This window comes from Enhydra lutris, unplaced genomic scaffold (assembly GCF_002288905.1).
Source record: "Enhydra lutris kenyoni isolate GAN:26980312 unplaced genomic scaffold, ASM228890v2 scaffoldscaffold53, whole genome shotgun sequence".
Classification (NCBI taxonomy): Eukaryota; Metazoa; Chordata; class Mammalia; order Carnivora; family Mustelidae; genus Enhydra; species Enhydra lutris.
Window position 1 is genome coordinate 3,423,481 of NW_019154137.1, and position 18,241 is coordinate 3,441,721.

Below are 18,241 nucleotides of genomic sequence, written 5' to 3' on the forward strand. Positions count from 1 at the left end.
TGTGGGAACAAATCACTCTTGACTTTCCCTTTCCCTGGACTTTTCTAGTTCCTCTCTCCCCTTACCTTCCTAGTAACAGGCGAATTGGGCAGAAGGGGTGGGGTCTAGGGGTCTAGGAAGGTTTGGGGTCTGGGTGGTAATGGGGAGAATGACGGCAGGGCCTCTGGGTGCATCCCGCTCTTCACAATCCCTGGTATTTGTGGGGAGCAGCGGCTGCTAGAGGAGGCCCCCCTCCTCCCGCCACAAGCCCCTGACGTCTTTGTCTTTCTGCATCTTGCTGCGTATGTTCCCCAGAGTTCCCAGAAGGAAAACTAATGAGTGCTGCCATGGCAACCACTTTAGCCAGGCAGGAAGTAAAGCTGTGACATTTCTGCCTGCTTGGGCTCTGTGAGGGAGGGGGAAGTAGGAGACAGTTGAGGGGAGAGTGTGATTGGTCCTGGTAACTCTCTGATCTCAGTGAGAGGACCGTTCTGTAATGTTCAGACCCTGTTTCTTCCCAGCAGGAGACTTGCAGAGCTTGCAGGGCTGTGCCAGGATGGAGCGGAGGGATAAGCCTTACCCGTGGTATGTATGACCGGTCCTTATTTGCCAGTCACTGGGTTAAGGGCTCAGTATCTGTTAGGCCATTTCCTTCTCACAACAGATATTCATATTTTCATATTAGATTTCAGAAAACAAGAGGCGAAGAGCATTAATCTGCCCCAGACGCAAACCCAGAGCTTCTGTGCTTTTTGCTTGGCTATTCCCAGATTCTGAGATCAGGGCCTCTGTTGTATGCTTGATGGTTTCCTTTAAAGGTAACTTTTACGGGGACACCTGGCTGGCTCAGTCAGTAGAGCATGCAGCTCTTGGTCTCAGGGTGATGAGTTCAAGCCTCGTGTTGGGTTTAAAAAAAAAGTCTATTCAAAAAAACCTTAAAAATAAGGACCTCTTTTACAAAACACAGATGACAGAGAGTATACGATAATGGTTATCAACTCAGAATCAGGAACAATTTACGTAGCACTTTTTTTTTTCCAAATTCCCTTGCATAAAATGGGGATAACAATAATGCCTATTGAATAGGATTTTGATGACGATAAAATCAAGTGGTTCATTGAAAGAATAAGAACACCTGGTACACCATGGCCTTTCTCCTTAAGGTTTACATATTATTCTTGTTCATTAGTATTATTAGTAGGAGGTGTATAAATGCTCTTCTTTTAATGGTCTTAACTGGTGAAAGGAGAAGACCGCAATCTGTGTCAGAACCCAGTTTTGTTATTTAGTCCGTGAAATCCGCAAGGCTGGGAGTCTCTGCCCTTAACCAGTGTGCTTTGTATATGGAGCGGCTGATTTCTCGTGTTCAAACAACTGGTCTCCATCCCAACAAAGGCAAGTACTTTGCTAAGCGTTCTCTCTCTTCAGGAAGAACTGTTGAGCTCGCTTCCTGGAAGACAGGGCACACGTCCAGGCACGCGTCCAGGCCCGCCACACGCAGGTTGGCCTCCCCAGCTGGTACAGAGAGGTAAGCGCCTGGGAGTGCCAGGGTGGAGGTGGGGGGAGGAGTGCGGAAGGTGGGGTGGCTTTGTGGGAAGAAGGACCAACTGTGGACTTGGTCGCAAACCAGGGATCTGCCTCAGCCTGGCCCTGTGACTTCGGGCGGGTGCTTTCAGCTGTTGGAGCTTCCTCTGAGCAGTGGGATCGTAATAGGTGTTGACAAGGCTGAAAAGAAGATGAAATGAAGGAATTCATATAGAGCACCTGGAACAGGGCCAGGCTTGCTGTAGGCCTTCAGTAAACATTAGCTACCCCACTAATGATGATTAAGAGCCTAACCAGAACAGACAGAATAAACAAGTGGGGGCCTTGGAAAGAGCCCACATGTTCCCTGAAGCTGGGAACATTTTCTCAGTACTCCAGGCACGGGTGTAGCTTGAGCTGTCGCTGTTCGAGTCCGTGCCCAGCCGCCAGGGCCCGAGCAGGATACGTGTGGATGCTCGGCGCGGAGACCGCTGTCGCTGTCGGTGATGGCGCCCAGCTTCAGCTCCGCTCACTTGTCCAGATCCCACAGAGCCCCTCGCACCAGTGGCTGTGAACCTCGCGGTGCCACAGCTGGCGCCCAGCCGTAGCCCTGCCCTCTCCCCGTGTTCCCTGGGGACCTCTGCGATAAGAGCCCGAAACACCCAGCCCCGAAGCAAGGGTTTTCCTAAGGGGCAGAGCTCTGAGCTCCTTCGTGTCATGCTTTGAGGGCAAGGACAGCAAGACCCCCTGGGACCCCTGGCAAGGGTAAGTGGCCTGGCTCCTGGCCCAAAACCTTGGCGTGATCTTTCAGGCATATACAAGGGATTTGTTGGGTGTCCTGGAAAGATGCTGGTTTCTCCACATGCCACTCGGTGCACAGCCCTGTGCAGTGCATTCGCTGAGGGAGCTGCAGGCACGGACCACTGGTCAGCCACGAGCCCAGGTGCCTCTGTTCGGGGGCTTTTTACCAGGGGCCTATGGCAGAGGCCTTCCTCGGCCCCTCTGTCAAGGCCTCCTCATGTGGGGCCGTGGAGCACTTCCAGATGCATTTCCTCCACTCAGTACTCAGGACTTTTCCAGTCCTAGCCTTTTCTCTTCCCCTCCTCCTGCCTGTGGGTCCCTAAAATGGCGGGAACCTTCTGTTCAGGGCTTCCTCCACAGGGAGACCATTCCTCGAGGCTGCGCTAAGCCACTCGACCCTTGCTGGAGCCGTTCCGTGGGAGAAAATGGGACAGTGGGGTCACTCTGCACCTTCTCTGGTTGACCCCCAGGTTATACTCTCAAAGGAAGTGACTCAAGGCTTGACTGTTAGTTCTTTCTTGACTTCCTGTTTCAATCGACTGCTCTGAAAACCGGCGACTCCGCTCTCTCTGGCTCAACTCAGCTCTTGACTAAGAGGTGCAGTAAGTAGGGTGGTTGGTGTTGAAGAGCCCGAAGCCTGAAAACCTCATGGGGCACTTCACCAGGGGGTGCCGGCGTTGTGTGCTGGCAAGTCAGCTGCTGGAGGCGGAGGCTCTCATGGGCCACTTGGCCAAGGGGGGTCAGGAAGTGGCAGTAGGAGCCACGGGGCGTTCTTGGAGGATGGCAACAAAGTGTCTGTCCGTCCTTCCTCCCTCCTTCCCTCCCCCTTTCTTTCTTTTAGATTTATTTATTAGAGAGCAGGAACGGGAGGGGCAGAGGGATAGGGAGAGAGAATCTCCAGCAGATTCTGTGCTGAGCATAGAGCCCGAGACGAGGTTCAATCTTAAACCCTGAGATCATGACCTGAGCCGAAATCGAGAGTCAGCCCCCCATGTGCCCCGCAAATGGTTTATATATGCTTCTTGGTTCCAAGGTAGACCATCGGTCCTTCTCTTTAGCTCCCAACACCCTGGCTGAAATCGTTGGGTGGGTCACATTCGAAATCCAACAGCGAGGGCCTGTAAGAAGCCAGGGAAGCAGTCCCCTCACTATTGTTTCCAGTTCTCTGAGGACGGGACGGGGAGTCGTCAGAGAGCACAGAAACTGAGTTGCACCCAATGACTGTTCTTAGATCTAAGCCCGTCCCTGGTGCACGTGGACAGCCTGCTGGACAGTGTGTTATTGAGACTCGTGCTTCTAATTTAAAAAAAAAAAAATGTAGAGCTCTTTGAGATTGCTATGTCCAGTGGTCTGAGGAGACCTTAGTAACTTGACAAGTTTGCGTCCGTGATGAAAGAGGGGATCTTGTTCAACTTCACGAGGGAAAGTGGCTCCGAGTGAGGTGCATCACCATGGACTCCCTCCTCCAGAGCCTTGACGGTAGCCACCTTGCTTGAGGAGGAGGAAGGGAGAGAGCGGAGGGTGGGATTACAGAGATCCTCTTCTCAGCTCTGGGCTCTGACAGATTTGGCCACACGGGATGAGGCAGTCAAGAAACCTGGGTGGAGTGCCCTTACAGAGCTACGGAGGTCCTCCACTCCGCCTGGTGGTCTTTGGGGTCTACAGTGAGGGAGTGGGAGCTGTGTTGGATGAGATTTTTCACCAGGTGAAGATCCTTAGGTTTGTTCATGCTGGTCCTGCTGGTTAATGAACCCAATTAAACGTCCACCCAATTAAGCTTCAGAATGAGGTTAAGTGAGTCAGCCACACAATCTGGATCTTCACTGAGAAATTTCTGGTTGCTGAGAAAGTGGCTACTGCAGAAATAGCAAATGGTGATCAGGAGCCCTCTGGTGGACTCTCTGGGCAAGAGCTTTTCCAGAGACGGCTCTGGGCCCAGTCACTCAGCAACAGACCCTCAAAGGAGGAGATGGACGTACTCCCCACTAAGGAGCTGAGCATGGAGCCCGACACCATGGAGCCCGGCCAGTACCAGCTCATGGGGGACTTGATACAGGGGCCTGCTAGGGTCTGCATGGCGATGGCCCTCTGCCTGTCCTGCTGAACTGGGAGATGCCTCCGAGGGCCCCCAGTGTCTTAGTGTCCTAGCTCAGGACAGAATTAGTGGCCCGCTGTTGGGCCCTGTTGGATACTGAGCACATGCTCGATGGTTGTGAGGTAATCTTAAGACCAGAAATCCCCATCGTGTCCCGGATCCCAGCAGATGTCTCAAATCACCTGGTGGAGGTGATTCAAGAGCCTTCTATACTAAAATATAAATGGTACCTGCAGGGATGTACAAAACTCGGCCCCGAAGAGGTCTCTTCACTCCAAGAAAAGATCTCAGGAGTGTCCCTCTGGCTCCCTGGCGTATTTCCCAAGGAGGCACTGTCTCCACCAGACCAGTGAGGTCCCCGAGGTAAAGGCTTCCTGGACCGCAAACGGGGCTGTTCACTGCCTGCTCCTCCTGGTTAATAACAAGTGGGAATGGTGTGCGCTGCCATCCACACAGAGACAGACCTTTCCCTTCCTGAGTGTGGCAAGGGATGCTCGGTCTAACGGGCAGAGCTGCGTGCAGGATGGCTGGCTGGCTGGCCCGGCCATGTCCATAAAGGAGGCTCACTGTGTTTTCGCGACCGGTACACTGTGGCGAGTGGCCTCGACATTTTTGGGGGCCTCTGGCAAGACTCAAGTTGGCATGTAGAGCAAGCCTCCCTGTGGGGACTAGCCCCTGGGGTAGAAATGAGTTCTGCTCCTATTAAGCTTCTTGTTACCTGTGTGGGTGCTTACCAGAAAGGCCCCAATGCTGACAAGGGGGGAACATCACAAACAGGCAGACTGTGCTCATCAACCACACAGGGAGACTGAAGTGTCCTTTTATTTTATTTTATTTTAAGAGTTTATTTATGACAGAGAGAGACAGCAAGAGAGGGAACACAAGCACGGGGAGCTGGAGAGGGAGAAGCAGGCTCCTTGCCAAGCAGAAAGCCTGATGTGGGGCTCCATCCCAGGGCTCTGGGATCATGACCTGAGCCAAAGGCAGAGGCTTAATGACTGAGCAACCCAGGCGCCCCTGAAGTGTCCCTTTACCCCAGAGCAAGCAGATCCGCTTCTAGGATCCACAGGAAGATGGCCATTAGGAATTCAGTGTAGGGAAGGAAAAATTTTTTCTCTACCCTTCAAGGTCTTCTAGCTCGATTAAATTAAATTTACAGGAGACAGATTAATAAAAAAAAAAAAAAAAAACAAACAAACCCTATCATTATGTGGGCACAGAGGCCCAGTAATGAAATTGAGACCTCAGGAAATGACCAAAGTAGGCAGTTTTTATACTTTTTAGACCAAGAGTCATTAAGCTTGTGAAGAATTGACAGGATAAAGAAAACAGGTGTTTGGGGGCGTGACTAGGGGATTCTAAGCAGAATTTAGGCTGAGGTAGTAGATTAGGGGGAAAAAAACACCACAAGGTTTGTTTCTACGGTTTTCTCAGCTTTAAAGTCTCTGTCTCTGGTCGTAAAGATGTATTTTTTTCACTTCTTAGTACAAAGAGGGCATTTTTCACAGGAGAGATCAGTTTCCCTCTTTCTTGGGGAACAGGACAGTCTGAGTGTCCTTATATGAGCTATAACTTCTCTTTAAAAAAATCAGTATGCCAGCGTGGCACATTTTGGGGTGGCCTGCCCTTGGCCCCACATTGGAAGCCATCCTAGATGGGGCCCACGTGCCTGGGCTGCGACTGGTGTCTGAAGAAAACACTGGGCAAAGCTCCTTGGTGTGGGTCCTGCGGGTGATTGCTTGGATGGGACACAGAAGCACATGCGTCAAAGCGGAAGTAAGGAAAGGAGGTAACCTCAGCCCAACAGGCTTCCACACCATGACGGGAACCCTCAACAGAATGAAAAGGAGAAAATATTGGTGGCCCATGTGTCTGCTAAGAGGCTAATCTCTAAAATACACAAGGCACTTCTGTCATTTAAGACGGGAAAAGCAAGTAACAGGTTAAAGGTCCTTTGCCCTGGGTGGACGCTTTTCCAGAGAAGTCGTACACACAGCACCACTCCTCAGCGGGAAAACGCAAATCAAAAGCACAATGAGATCTCACCTTCGGGGGGGAGCAACATTGTCACCCCAAAATGTGTCTCTTTGGCACCAGGATTAATTTAGGCTGATTCTTTTTAAGAAACAGAAGACTCAGGAAGTTTTTCTTTTTACCTCTTTTTGCCTTTACCACACTGCCTGGGAGAATTTAGATAGAGGCCCTCTTCCCGGAGCCAAGCTACCATCCTAGACCGTGACCGTGTAACGTGACGGCCGCTGTGGTAGACAGGGAGGAACCAAGCCAAGTCTCTGTTAATATGCCTCCCTGCATCTTGTTTCTTTGTGGCCCAGCAAATATCTGTTTACCAGACATTTATTCTTTTTCATCTTCCTGTGAATGGCTTTCCTTCCCTTTGAAGCCTCAGACCCCTCCCCGCTTCTCCTCAGTTCAGGAGGACGTACCTAACTTCATTTTTGCCTGGAATGTCTTAGGTCTATGGGGATTCCCCGCAGGTATATAATTAAATTTGTTTCTCTCCTATTATTCTGCCTTGTGTCATTTTGATCATTCAGCCAACCCGCCAAAAGTGCCAAGGGGGTAGGGAGAAACTGTCCCTTCTCTGACAACCTTACACCTGTTGAGATGGCTACTGTCAAAAAGACAGGAGATAACAGGCGCTGGCCAGGAGATGTGGACGAGGGAAGCCTCGTGCACTATTGGTGGGAATGTCAATTGGTGCAGCCACTATGGAAAAACGGCATGGAGATTCCTCAGAACCTTAAAAATTGGATCACTGTATGATCTGACAATCCCACTTCTGGGTATGTTCATGGCAGCATTATTCAAATTATTCACAGTAGCCAAAACTTGGGAACAACCTGAGGGTCTGTAGATGGATGAAGAGATAAAGATATATATATATAAAATGTGGGAGAGATATATAATGTGAGATGTGTATATATATGTGTGTGTGTGTATATATAGATATAGATATAGATAAAGATATAGATATAGATATAGATATAGATATATATCTGCTGTCATTTGTGACAACATGGATAAAACCAGAGGGCATTTTGCTAAGTGAAACAAGCCAGACAGAGAAAGTAAATACTGTATGATCTCATGCATATGAGGTGCATATGTGGAATCTAAAAAAAAATTAAATTAAACTCATAGAAACAGAGTTGAACGGTGGTTGCTAGGGGCTGGGAGAAATCAGATCTTTGTCAAAAGATGAAAAAGTTCTAGGGATCTAATGTTTGGTGTGGTGACCACAGTTGTTAATAATGTATTGTGTACCTGACATTTGCTAACCGAGTCTATCTTTTTCTCTTTTTGTCAAGTTTTAGGTATTTATTGATGATTTTGTGCATTTAGGGGGAAGTCTTTCCTGGATAAGTGGAAAACTGTGCAGGTGGCTTCTGGAAGCTCTGCATTTTAGGCAGGTTTATAGTGAAACATTTCATTTAGAAGTCTGGACCTTCTTTTTTTTTTTTTTTTTCTTTAGAAGTCCGGACCTTCTTCCGTTTGCTGTCATCTGCGTTCACTGAGTAGACCTTGTGTTGATGACTGGGACCCAGTGTGTCCCAGGGTTGTGGACTGAACGAATACCAGGCGCCAGACGTACAGCTCTGCTCCCGTACCTCTGACCCCACGACAAAGGAAGAGAGGCCCTGAGCTTGGCAGCTTCTTGGAACGTCCCAGAAGATCTGGAGTCTAGAAGGAGAGAACAGGTCTGCAAGGAAGAGATTCTGTTAAGAGAATAGATCTTCAGACTTCTTTCTACACACAGGAAAGGTAACTGTGTGAGGTGAGGGGTGTATTACAATTACCTTAATTGTGATCATCATTTCACAATGTGTACGTATATCAAATCATATTACGCACTTTAATTCTATACAATTTTATCAATTAAAAAGAAAGCTGGGAAAAATACAAATAAAATGTCAAGCAGATCCCCTGATGGGTGGTTCTGTTGAGTTCAGCTTTATCCTTGCTGACTGTCTGCCTACTGGGCCTGTCAGTTACTAATAGAGGGAGTGTGGAAATCCCTCACGTTAATAGTGGGTAATCTATTTCTCTGCATTTTTGTCAGTTTTTGCCTCTTGTATTGTGACGCTTTGTTGTAAAGTGCATATATTTCAAAGATTATTGTGTCTTCTCAGAGAATCGACCCCCCCCTTATTATGTAACACCCTCTTTATTCCTTGGAAGTTTCCTTGTTCAAATGCCTTTTTTGTCTGAAATTAGTATCACTACTCCAACTTTCATTTGATTAGTGCCTGTGGTACCCCTCTCCCTGCTCTTTTACTCTTAATATTTGTGTGTTTTTATATTTAAATTGGGTTTCTTATAGACACCATAGAGTCCGGTCTAGTTTTTCACCTACCCTTACAGTGTCTTCTTTTAACTGGCGTATTTAGAGCACGCCCATTTAAAGTGATTATTGATAGTTGGATTTATATCTACCATGTTTGTCAAAATTCTGTATTTGTTGCACTTGTTCTTTGTTTTTTTCTTAATCTTTCTGTTTCTGCCTTCTCTTCTAATTGAGCATTTTTTATTATTCCATTTTCTCTTCTCTCTCAGCGTATCAGTTATATTTCTTTTTAACTTTTTAGTGGTTTCCCTAGACCTAGACTGCGCAACATAAATTTACAACTAATCTAGGTCCACCTTCAGACAACACTGCACCACTGTCTGGGCAGTGTGGGTGTAACAGAGAACCCCCAGCTCCCCACTCCCATCCCTTCATAACACTGCTACCGCCTCTTGCACTGACCTCCGCGCTATGATCACCCGTATGTTGTGGCTGTTATTCCTTTGAACAGTTGTCCTTTAGAGTAAATAAGAAAAATAAAATATTGTATTTTAGTCTTCACTTATGCCTTCTCTGATACCTTTCCTTTATTCATGTAGACTCAAATTTCTGACTAGTACCATGCTCCTTCTCTCTGAAGACCATCTTTATCATTGACTGGTGACAAAAATTCTCTCAGTGCTGTAAGTCTGAGTATTTCACATTGAATTATGTCCCCCTCCAGAAGTCATATGTCAAAGCCCGAGCTCCCAACATGACTGTATTTGGAGACGGGGCCTTTAGAAATGTCATTGATGTCACCTGTGGTCATAAGGGTGGGGCCTTCCTGCAATTTGGCTGGTGTCCTTGTAGGAAGAGGAAGAGACCCAAGGATGTGCGCGTGCGCTCAGGGAGGTCAGGCCGTGCGAGGAGACGGCTGTCTCCAAGCCGAGCAGAGAGGCCTCTCGAAAGGCAACACTAAAGCACCTTGATCTTTGACTTTCAGTCTCCAAAACTGTAGAAAATCCTTTTTGTGTCGTTGTTTAAATCACCCAGTTTATGGTATTGTGTTATGGCAGCCCTAGCAAACTGCTATACCAAGAAAGTCATTATTTTCCCTTACTTCGGAAGAATGATTTTTCTGAATATGTAGACTCCCTTGGTTGGTGGGTTTTTCTTTCACCACTTTAAATATTTCATTCTACTCTCTTCTGGCTTGCATGATTTGTGAAGCAAGTCTGATGTAATTCCTGCCTTTGTTCCTCTCTAGATAAGGTGTTTTTATCCTTTGACTTTTTAAAAGATTTTTTTCTTTGGCTTTGGCTTTATGCAATTTGAATATGCTATGCCTAGGGGTGTGTGTGTGTGTGTGTGTGTGTGTGTGTGTGTGTGTGTGTGTAGATACATATATATGTATGTAGGTATGTATGTATATTGGCATTTATCCTGCTCAGTGTTCTCAGAGGTTCCTAGATTTGTGGTGTGGTTTCTGCCATTAATTTTAGAAAAATCCCAGTCATTATCATGTCAAATAGTTCTGTTTCTTTCTCTTTTCTTCTACTTTGGATAGTCTCATGATACGTATGCTATACCTTTTGTAATTGCCCCATAGCTATTAGATATTCTGTTCCAATTTTTATTATTTTTTTATCTCTTTACAGTTCAGTTTGGGAAGCTTCTATTGACATATCTTCAAGTGCTCTGATTCTATCTCCAGCCCTTTCCAATCATCTGATGATCCATCAGATGATATATATACTTGATTTCTGTTTCTATTCTTTCCTTTATATTCTCTCTTAGGGTTCTATCTCCGTTTCCATTACCTGTCTGCTCTTGCATATTGTCCACTTCTCCCACTAAAGCCCTCAGCATATTAATCATACGTATTTTTAATTTCCCTGTCTGATGATTTCAAAATCTCTGCCATATCTGAATCTGGTTCTGACACCTGCTTTGGCCCTTCAGGTTTTTTCTTCTTTCCTTTTATCATGCCATGTAGTTTGTTGTCATTGTTGTTGAAAGCCAGTCGTGAATTATCAGGTATTAGGAAGTAAAGAGGCCTTTGGTATGTTTATTTTTACCTGGCTAAGAGATAGGCTATATTTACTGTTTCCTATCTCTGTAGCATCAGAGGATTCAGTTTCCACTAGTGTCTTTGTTTTTGTCCCCCAGCATCTTTTGTTTCCCTAGAAAACAGTTCTTCTGTAGAATTTGAGCCTTACAGTTCTTTTCAGCTGTAATCCACTATTATAAGCCAGGAGCCCTGTTGATGTTTGGTCAGATCTGGACTGAGGACACTCATTCTAGAATCCTGGGATTAGGTCTCAGTCTTTAGTGTACCTGGCCCCCTGGGCTGGGACCTTCTCAGGGGTTTCTCTGCTCCCCGCCTCCACCTTATGTGAAAAGGGAAGGCTCAACAGCCTTGAGTTGCTCACTTCCCTTACCCCGAGTCCCGAGTCCCGTAAGGCTTCTTCTCCCTTGCTGGGTAAGCCTTTGTTGTGGAGAATGCTCTTGGCTTCTTTCAAGATAGTTCTTTCTTGCCTCTCCCAGGCCCAACAGGAAGCAGTTTTGCTCTGCTCCTCATTGAGAGGAGCTGCGGAGGATTCTCGGGGTAGACACCATGATTGTGGAGGAGGTGGCTACCTTAGATGGGGCCCCCAGGAGTTTTCATCTCTCAAGCTAGTCCACAGCTCACTGAAGCTGCCGTTCAAGGCCAGCGCCTCCTGCCTCGGGGGCGCAGCATTATAGTCCGAGCCGTCTGTCACCTCTGTCATCGCTGGTTCCTCTAGGATTAGGGTGCAGTTGGTCCCATGACCTCAATTCTCTGATATCCCCACCAAGACTCCTTGATTTTTAATCTGTTCATATTTTTTCTTGTTGTGAAGATGGGAGTGAAGACTTGCAAGCCCTTTATGTGTTGGTGTAGAATCTTTCCTTTCGATTTTAGACATTGTTTCTGTTAGCTCTTTGGACATATTAAAATAGCTGATGAAAGTCGTTATGTAGTAATTCCAGTGCCTGTGCTTCCTTGGGACAGTTCTAGTTCTATTGCCTGCTGTCCCCTCCATACGTGGGCCATCCTTTTTTGATTCTTAGTGTGCCTCGTAAAATTTTATTAAAAACTGGACATTTTGAATATCGTAATGTGGCGACGCTGGAAATGAGATTCTCTTCCTGCCAGACTTCCTTGTTGCCACCTGTTACAGTTCGTGTTTATTTAGGACTTCTCTGAATTAATTCCGCAAAGACTCTCTTCGTTTTTGTATATAGCCACTGAAGCCTTGGTTCAGTTAGCTCAGTGTCGGCTAATGGCGGACGGAGATTTCCTTGAGTGCCTGGAACAAATAAATCTTGCCATCATTTCTGAGAGGCTCAGAATATATTTCTAGGGACATGTGCAGTTACGACAATACAGACACTGGAAGATAAGGTTGTGCTTTTCTCCTTTAAAGACTTTCACAGTTTGATTCTGGAAGTCAGATGGGGGGCACTGGGGGGTACTGTGTACTTACTGTAGCCATCGGTAGCATCTCTTAGGGTTTCTGTACTTCACACTCTTGATGAAGCTAGAGACATGTTGTTGCTCCGCACTCTAGTTGACCAAGCTGGGAAGGTAAGCTTCCCGCCCCATCCTCAGTTTGCCTGCAGCCCGGGTCCATGGCGCACCTACCACATGCGATCCACTCGATCTTTCTGCTGGGTATGAATTTCCTTCTGGGGCTGAAGAGAATGTTCTGGAAATAGATAGTGAGGTTTGATGTAAGAATTTGTAAATATACTAGAGACCACTAAATCGTACATTTTAACAGGGTGAACATGATGGTATGTGCATTGTCTCTCAGTAACAATGTTATTTTACAAAAGAAGAAATAATACTGTGGAGAGCATAAATCCCTCCATGTACTCAAAAAATACCAATGGACCGGCCACCATTTGACATTTCTAGGGACTAGGGACCAACAATTGAACACAAATTCTTTCCCTTGTAGGCCATATATTCTGGTATTAGACGAAAAGCAGTAAGGTAGCTTTTCGTAATATCTCTGTATAATATCTTAAGAAGATAAGCACGCTCAAGAGTATCAAATAATTTGTTTTATGGCTTCCTAACTGCCCCTCATGTATGATCTAGTCTGTTGTTTCTGCTCATTAGGGTCCCAAAAGGCAACAAATAAACTTTTCTCAAAACAAACACGATAGTGAAGCTTTATGCAGAATTGCCAAAACATTGAAGGAACCAAGATGTCCTTCATTAGGTGAACGGCTGAATAAGCTGTGGTACATGCAGACAGTGAAATATTATTTAGCATGAAAAAGAAATGAGCTATCAACCCATGAAAAGACACGGAAGAACCTTAAATGCATTATTACTAAGTATTTGAAAAGGCTCCATCCTGTAGAATTCCAACCATAGGACATTCTAGAAAAGACAGAATTAGGGAGACATAAAAAGTTCAGTAGTTGCCAAGGGTTGGGGTCATTGGGATGGTGAGAAGGCGGAGCACAGGAGTTCCGGGGCCATGCGACTCTGTTACTGTCATGGTGGATGCATGGAGGTACTTGTTTGTTCACAACCACAGACTATACAACATCAGTCCTCTGGTTACTTCTCCAGACTCCCGTGGAGTCTCTCTCCTCCTCACTCCTGATATTCAACCACATGGCGTCTTCTACAAAATATGAAACTCTCCTAACTCAGGATCTTTGCCCAGAACCTTTCATCTGGCTTACTCTTATTTATCCTTCAAGTTCGGCTTTCATGTTCATCCATCTCTTGGAGTAGCCTTTTTTGACCTCACAGCCTCTATCTGAATCCATTGTATTCTCTCCTTGTACCATGTCCCTTATTGGACGCACTGATCACCATCTGTGTATTTATTCGTTTATTGTCTGGGTCCCCAGCTGGGTGGCCCATTTCATGAGCGTAAGGAAGGCGTCTGCCTTGTGCACTGATGTATTCCCAGCACATAGCCCAGGGCCTAGATGGAGTAGGTGCTCAGTGCACCTGCTGACTGTGTGAACAAATGAATGGACTTGGTGAGGTTGGTGTTGCTAGCTCAGAGTACTTTAGCCATTTACCCACTGCCACGCAGCTAGCAAGTGGACAGAAATGGAGGAGACCTCAGAAGTATAGTTCCTAGGTGACTATACCATCTGGGAGAGTATTTGCTAAGAAAGGAGGGGTGGGGCATGGAAAGGGCAGTGGAGAAGATTCCAGAACAGTGACTCTCAGGGAGATGGTCCCAGGTATGGCGGATGGGGTGAGAATGTGTAAGCTGCATATTCAGTATTTTACTTTTGTTGAGAAATATCTTCTGTTTTCATAAAACAGACTGCTGAGACTACCCTTTCCCCTGGCTGGGAAGGAGAGTAGGAAATACAGCGCTTTTCCTCTAACAGGGCAGATTTTTTTGGTTTTCCAGAAGGAAGCAGGTTTCAAAGTCAATAGGAAAACCGCCGCCCTAGGGCTTTGTAGCATTTCCCGAAGCAGAGCAGAGGTCTATGGGGCACGGGACCGCTCGCAGAGGGGAAGGTGGGTTTTGGCTACACGGCACCTCTCGGGCTGCATGTTCCCACCGCCCCCTCCCAGACTGCCTGCCCACCACACCCTGCCGTCTGCCCATTGCTCAGACGCCACACGCCCCTCCAGCCGCAGCCCTCCCTTTCACCCGCGTCACCTCCATGGGCTTAGCACCCGCCCCCCGCCTGGACTAGGCTGCTTGTCATCCTCTCTGCTGGGCGGTGAGAGCCCGTGTTTCTCGCTGAGAATAGTTTCGGTGGCCCTGTGGCCGTCTGTAAAAGGAAGGCTGGGTAGTCCATGAATCAAATCCACGGGCGGACAGTTGATCTGAAGGGAGAAACCAACACGGTGTGGCATAAGGGCGGCGGTGGGGACTGTGTTTGGATAGATGGCTTTTGTTTCTTTTTTGGCTTGGATCTTGAGGTGTGTTGTTTTGGCATGTTGTGGTTTTTTTGTCTGTCCACTTGTTAATATATGGGTTAAAAATAGTCTTTCTGGGAGAGGACCCTTATTTTTCTAGAGTGATTTCACACATTTTTGGTGAGATGCGGTAGCATTCCCTTTTCAAAGGACTGATGGGAAGGGAAGAGTGAGAACAACTTCATATGCCAAAGAAACCAGATAAGGTGTGAAGAGACTGTTCATCGACATTTAAATCCCCACCTCCCGTTTTTGTTTTTAAGAACTTCGCTAGGAAGGAAATTGACTAAGTCAGTTAGTTAGAGCTGGGGGGATCTTTTGAAAAGAACCCAGCTTCTCATTATTGTATATACGGAACAAGAGGCCCAGAGAGGGTACCTAACTTGTCCAAAGTCACAGAGCACTTCAGAGTGGCTGGGGCTGATTTCTAGTCTGGAGCTCAAGTGGGAAGCAGTGTCTCTTAGTGAAAGGAAAGTCGTGTGATTTTTAAAGAGTTTCTTCTATTTTTTGTTATACGGTTATTGTAAGAGAAGTTGGAAGAACTTAGTGTTTTAATTTCTCTGGAGTCCTAACCACTTCAAAATGATCGTTGTTAGTATTTTTGCTGTGTAATTTTCTAGACCTTTCAATGTATATGTATCCTGGCAAAAATGCTGTATTTATTAAAATTGGATCACACTGTGCATACTTCTCTGTAATGTAATTCTTAACAGATGCTTAACTTATTGTATTGAGTGAATGTAACTTCGTTAATTTAATCAGTGCCCTATGATAGACATATAAGCTTTTTCAGATGTTAAGCTCTTATAAAAGATGCTGCATTAAAGATTCCTGTTTGTACATTTGTTGCTGAAGTCATGTCTCCTTAATGATAGGTGTGTATTTTTGTAGGAATATAGTGCTGTGGTGTGGGGTGGCTGTGAGCTCCGGCTCTGGAATTGTACTGTGTGTCTTTACACACATCACAACGCTTCTGGGCTCCAATTTCTTCATCTTTAAGTAGGAGCAGTCATACTACGGCTCGGCTGGAGGTGCTGGGAGGATTAAATGAAATAATACATGTAAAATCATTAGTTAGTGCCTAGCACATAGCAAGTCCGGAATCTGTAATAGCTAGTGTTAATGCCACAAGAAGATTAGTTCGTCAACACAACCCCCTTCGTTTTCTTTCTTCCTTTTTTTGATTAAAGATTTATTTATTTTATTATTTATTTACTTGACAGAGAGCACAAGCAGGGAGAGTGGAAGAAGGAGAAGCAGGCTCCCTGCTGAGCAGCAAGCTGGTTGCGGGATTCGATCGCAGGATCCCGAGATCATAACCTGAGCCAAAGGCAGTCACTCAACCAACTGAGCCACCCGGGCGCCGCCCCTGCCCTCGTTTTCTATTACTCTGTAAAAGAGAGCAATCAGTTTCTGTTCATAAGGAGCTTTTTAGATATAAAACTCCAGTAGCTAAATTAATATTTCCTATTTCTAACTCAGTTTCTCCAGATGATAAATAATAAAGTTCAGTGAATTGTGGGCAGTTGAGCTACTCACCATGTTCTGGTTACAGAGTTTAATGCTAGTCAAAATGGGAAAGCATAGCTTTTCATCGAAAGTTTTTCATTTAAGATTTTATTTAAAACAACAACAACAACAACAAGACTATTTATTTGATAGAGAGCAGGAGAGAACACAAGCAGGGGGAGCAGCAGAGGGGGTGGGATAAGCAGACTCCCCGCGGAGCAGGGAACCCAAAAGCGGGGCTCGATGCGAGGACTCCAAGATCATGACCTGAGCTGAAGGCAGACGCTTAACCAACTGAGCCACCCAGGCATCCCTCAGCGAAGGCTCTTGAGTAAAACTCAGCTCTTTTGTGATAAATAGAGCCGCCTTAGACTCTTGGTCCTTTGCAAAGTGCTCAAAGCCCAGCGTATCCCATAAAACCAGCGGGATTTCTAGGCTGTCACCTGCAAAGTGTCCCGGTGCCTCAAAAAAACGGGCAGGTTTGGGGAGGCGAAAGTGAAGCAGCAACAGCCACGAGGTTCTGGAGTTTGGTGTCAGGCCAGAGCTGGTGTCCCCTGCGCACAGCGGCGGGGACCCTCTGGCGTGCCCTGTTGGTGTTGGGCCGCCAGTAGCCCCAGACAGCGGGAGCTTCCACAATATCTCTTCCAAGGCGTGCAGCTCCTTCTCCAGGCTGGAGGCAGGAAGGGGCGGATAGAGGTTCCACAGTGTCTTCCCAGGTTTTAGTCCGTCCTCATAGGTTCAAGGGAATCCTTGCGGGTTCCCTTGTACAAACTGAACCCCCACCCCCCGCCCTTGACTCCTTAACTCCAGGACCAGCTGCTGTTGGCTGCGTGCTCACCATGGGCCTTTAGGACTTTAACCTTCACAACCTGTGGCTAGGGGCAGGTATCGTTCTACAGATGTGGCCACTGAGGCACACAGGAAGGTCAGCCAACTTGCCCAGGGTCCCACAGGGAGTAGAGAGTGGGGGTGGGCAATCTGCCTCCGTAACTCGTGGCTTCTTTCTCTGGTCCCACGGCAGGGTGGCTGGCTCAGGCATCGTGATGGTCCCCACACTGCCTGGCACAAGGCCCCTGTCACCCAGCAGCTGGCATAGGCTTATTGACTGAAGGTCCCAGGTACAAAAAGGTGCGGGAGGGACCTTATTTTCACAAGAAAACAGCCTGTCCTTGCGGCAGACCGCCAGAGGATAGCAATCTCTCTCTCTGTTCTCATGGACCCTCATAAATAAATAATTAGAAAGTGGCCACAATCGCAAATATAAAGCCGTGTGGCGTGGTCATCTGCAAAGCTTTGTTGGAAATATTCAATCTGACAGTGTTACTGCCCGTGATGTAAGCAACTACTGCTCTCAAGGACAAACCTCCAAAGAGCCCATCGAGGATGGGCGCACAGACCTCACACTACGCCCTCTCCGCCACACCAGCACCAGAGTGTCATGAAGAATGAGAAACTGTGGGGCCCCTGCATGGCTCAGTGGGTTAAGCCCCTGCCTTTGGCTCAGGTCATGATCTCAGGGTCCTGGGATCGAGCCCCGCATCGGGCTCTCTGCTCGGCAGGGAGCCTGCTTCCCTTCCTCTCTCTTTGCCTGCCTCTCTGCCTACTTGTGATCTCTGTCAAATAAATAAATAAAATCTTAAAAAAAAAAAAAGAATGAGAAACTGAAGGGGCACCTGGGTGGCTCAGTCAGTTGAGTGTCTGACTCTTGGTTTCCGCTCAGGTCAGGGTCTAGGGGTCATGGTCTCGGGGTCGTGAGATGGAGCCCCCCCTACCCATAGCCTCTGCACTCAGCAGAGAATCTCAGCGCTATCGCGTGAGATTCTCTGTCTCCCTCTCCCTCTGCCTCTTAAAAAAGAGAGAGAGAGAGCAACTTGGAAGAATTTATAAATGGAATTAATTAATGGCCAGAAATAATTAATGGATACGTCCCAGGATAAAGGTACCCAAGTAGCTGTTTAATCGAATTCCCTTGAGCTCTCAAAGGCAGGTTTGCTGTCATAGCAGGCTCAGCCTCCGTCTACCTGCCCTTATTTTTCTTTCCCCGCTCACTGGTGCAAGAAGGGCCCCATCTGCACGTCCGACCAGCAGAATCCCCCGCATTCATCGA

At 46.9% G+C, this 18,241-nt stretch overlaps 1 long non-coding RNA gene across 1 annotated transcript; it reads left to right on the forward strand.

Moving 5' to 3' along the window:
• The first annotated feature begins 502 nt into the window (after positions 1-502).
• Positions 503-10,031, forward strand: LOC111157302. Its single transcript, XR_002641294.1, has 3 exons — positions 503-564; positions 1,408-1,507; positions 7,893-10,031. It is a non-coding gene; the product is annotated as an uncharacterized LOC111157302 (long non-coding RNA).
• The last annotated feature ends 8,210 nt before the right edge of the window (positions 10,032-18,241 follow it).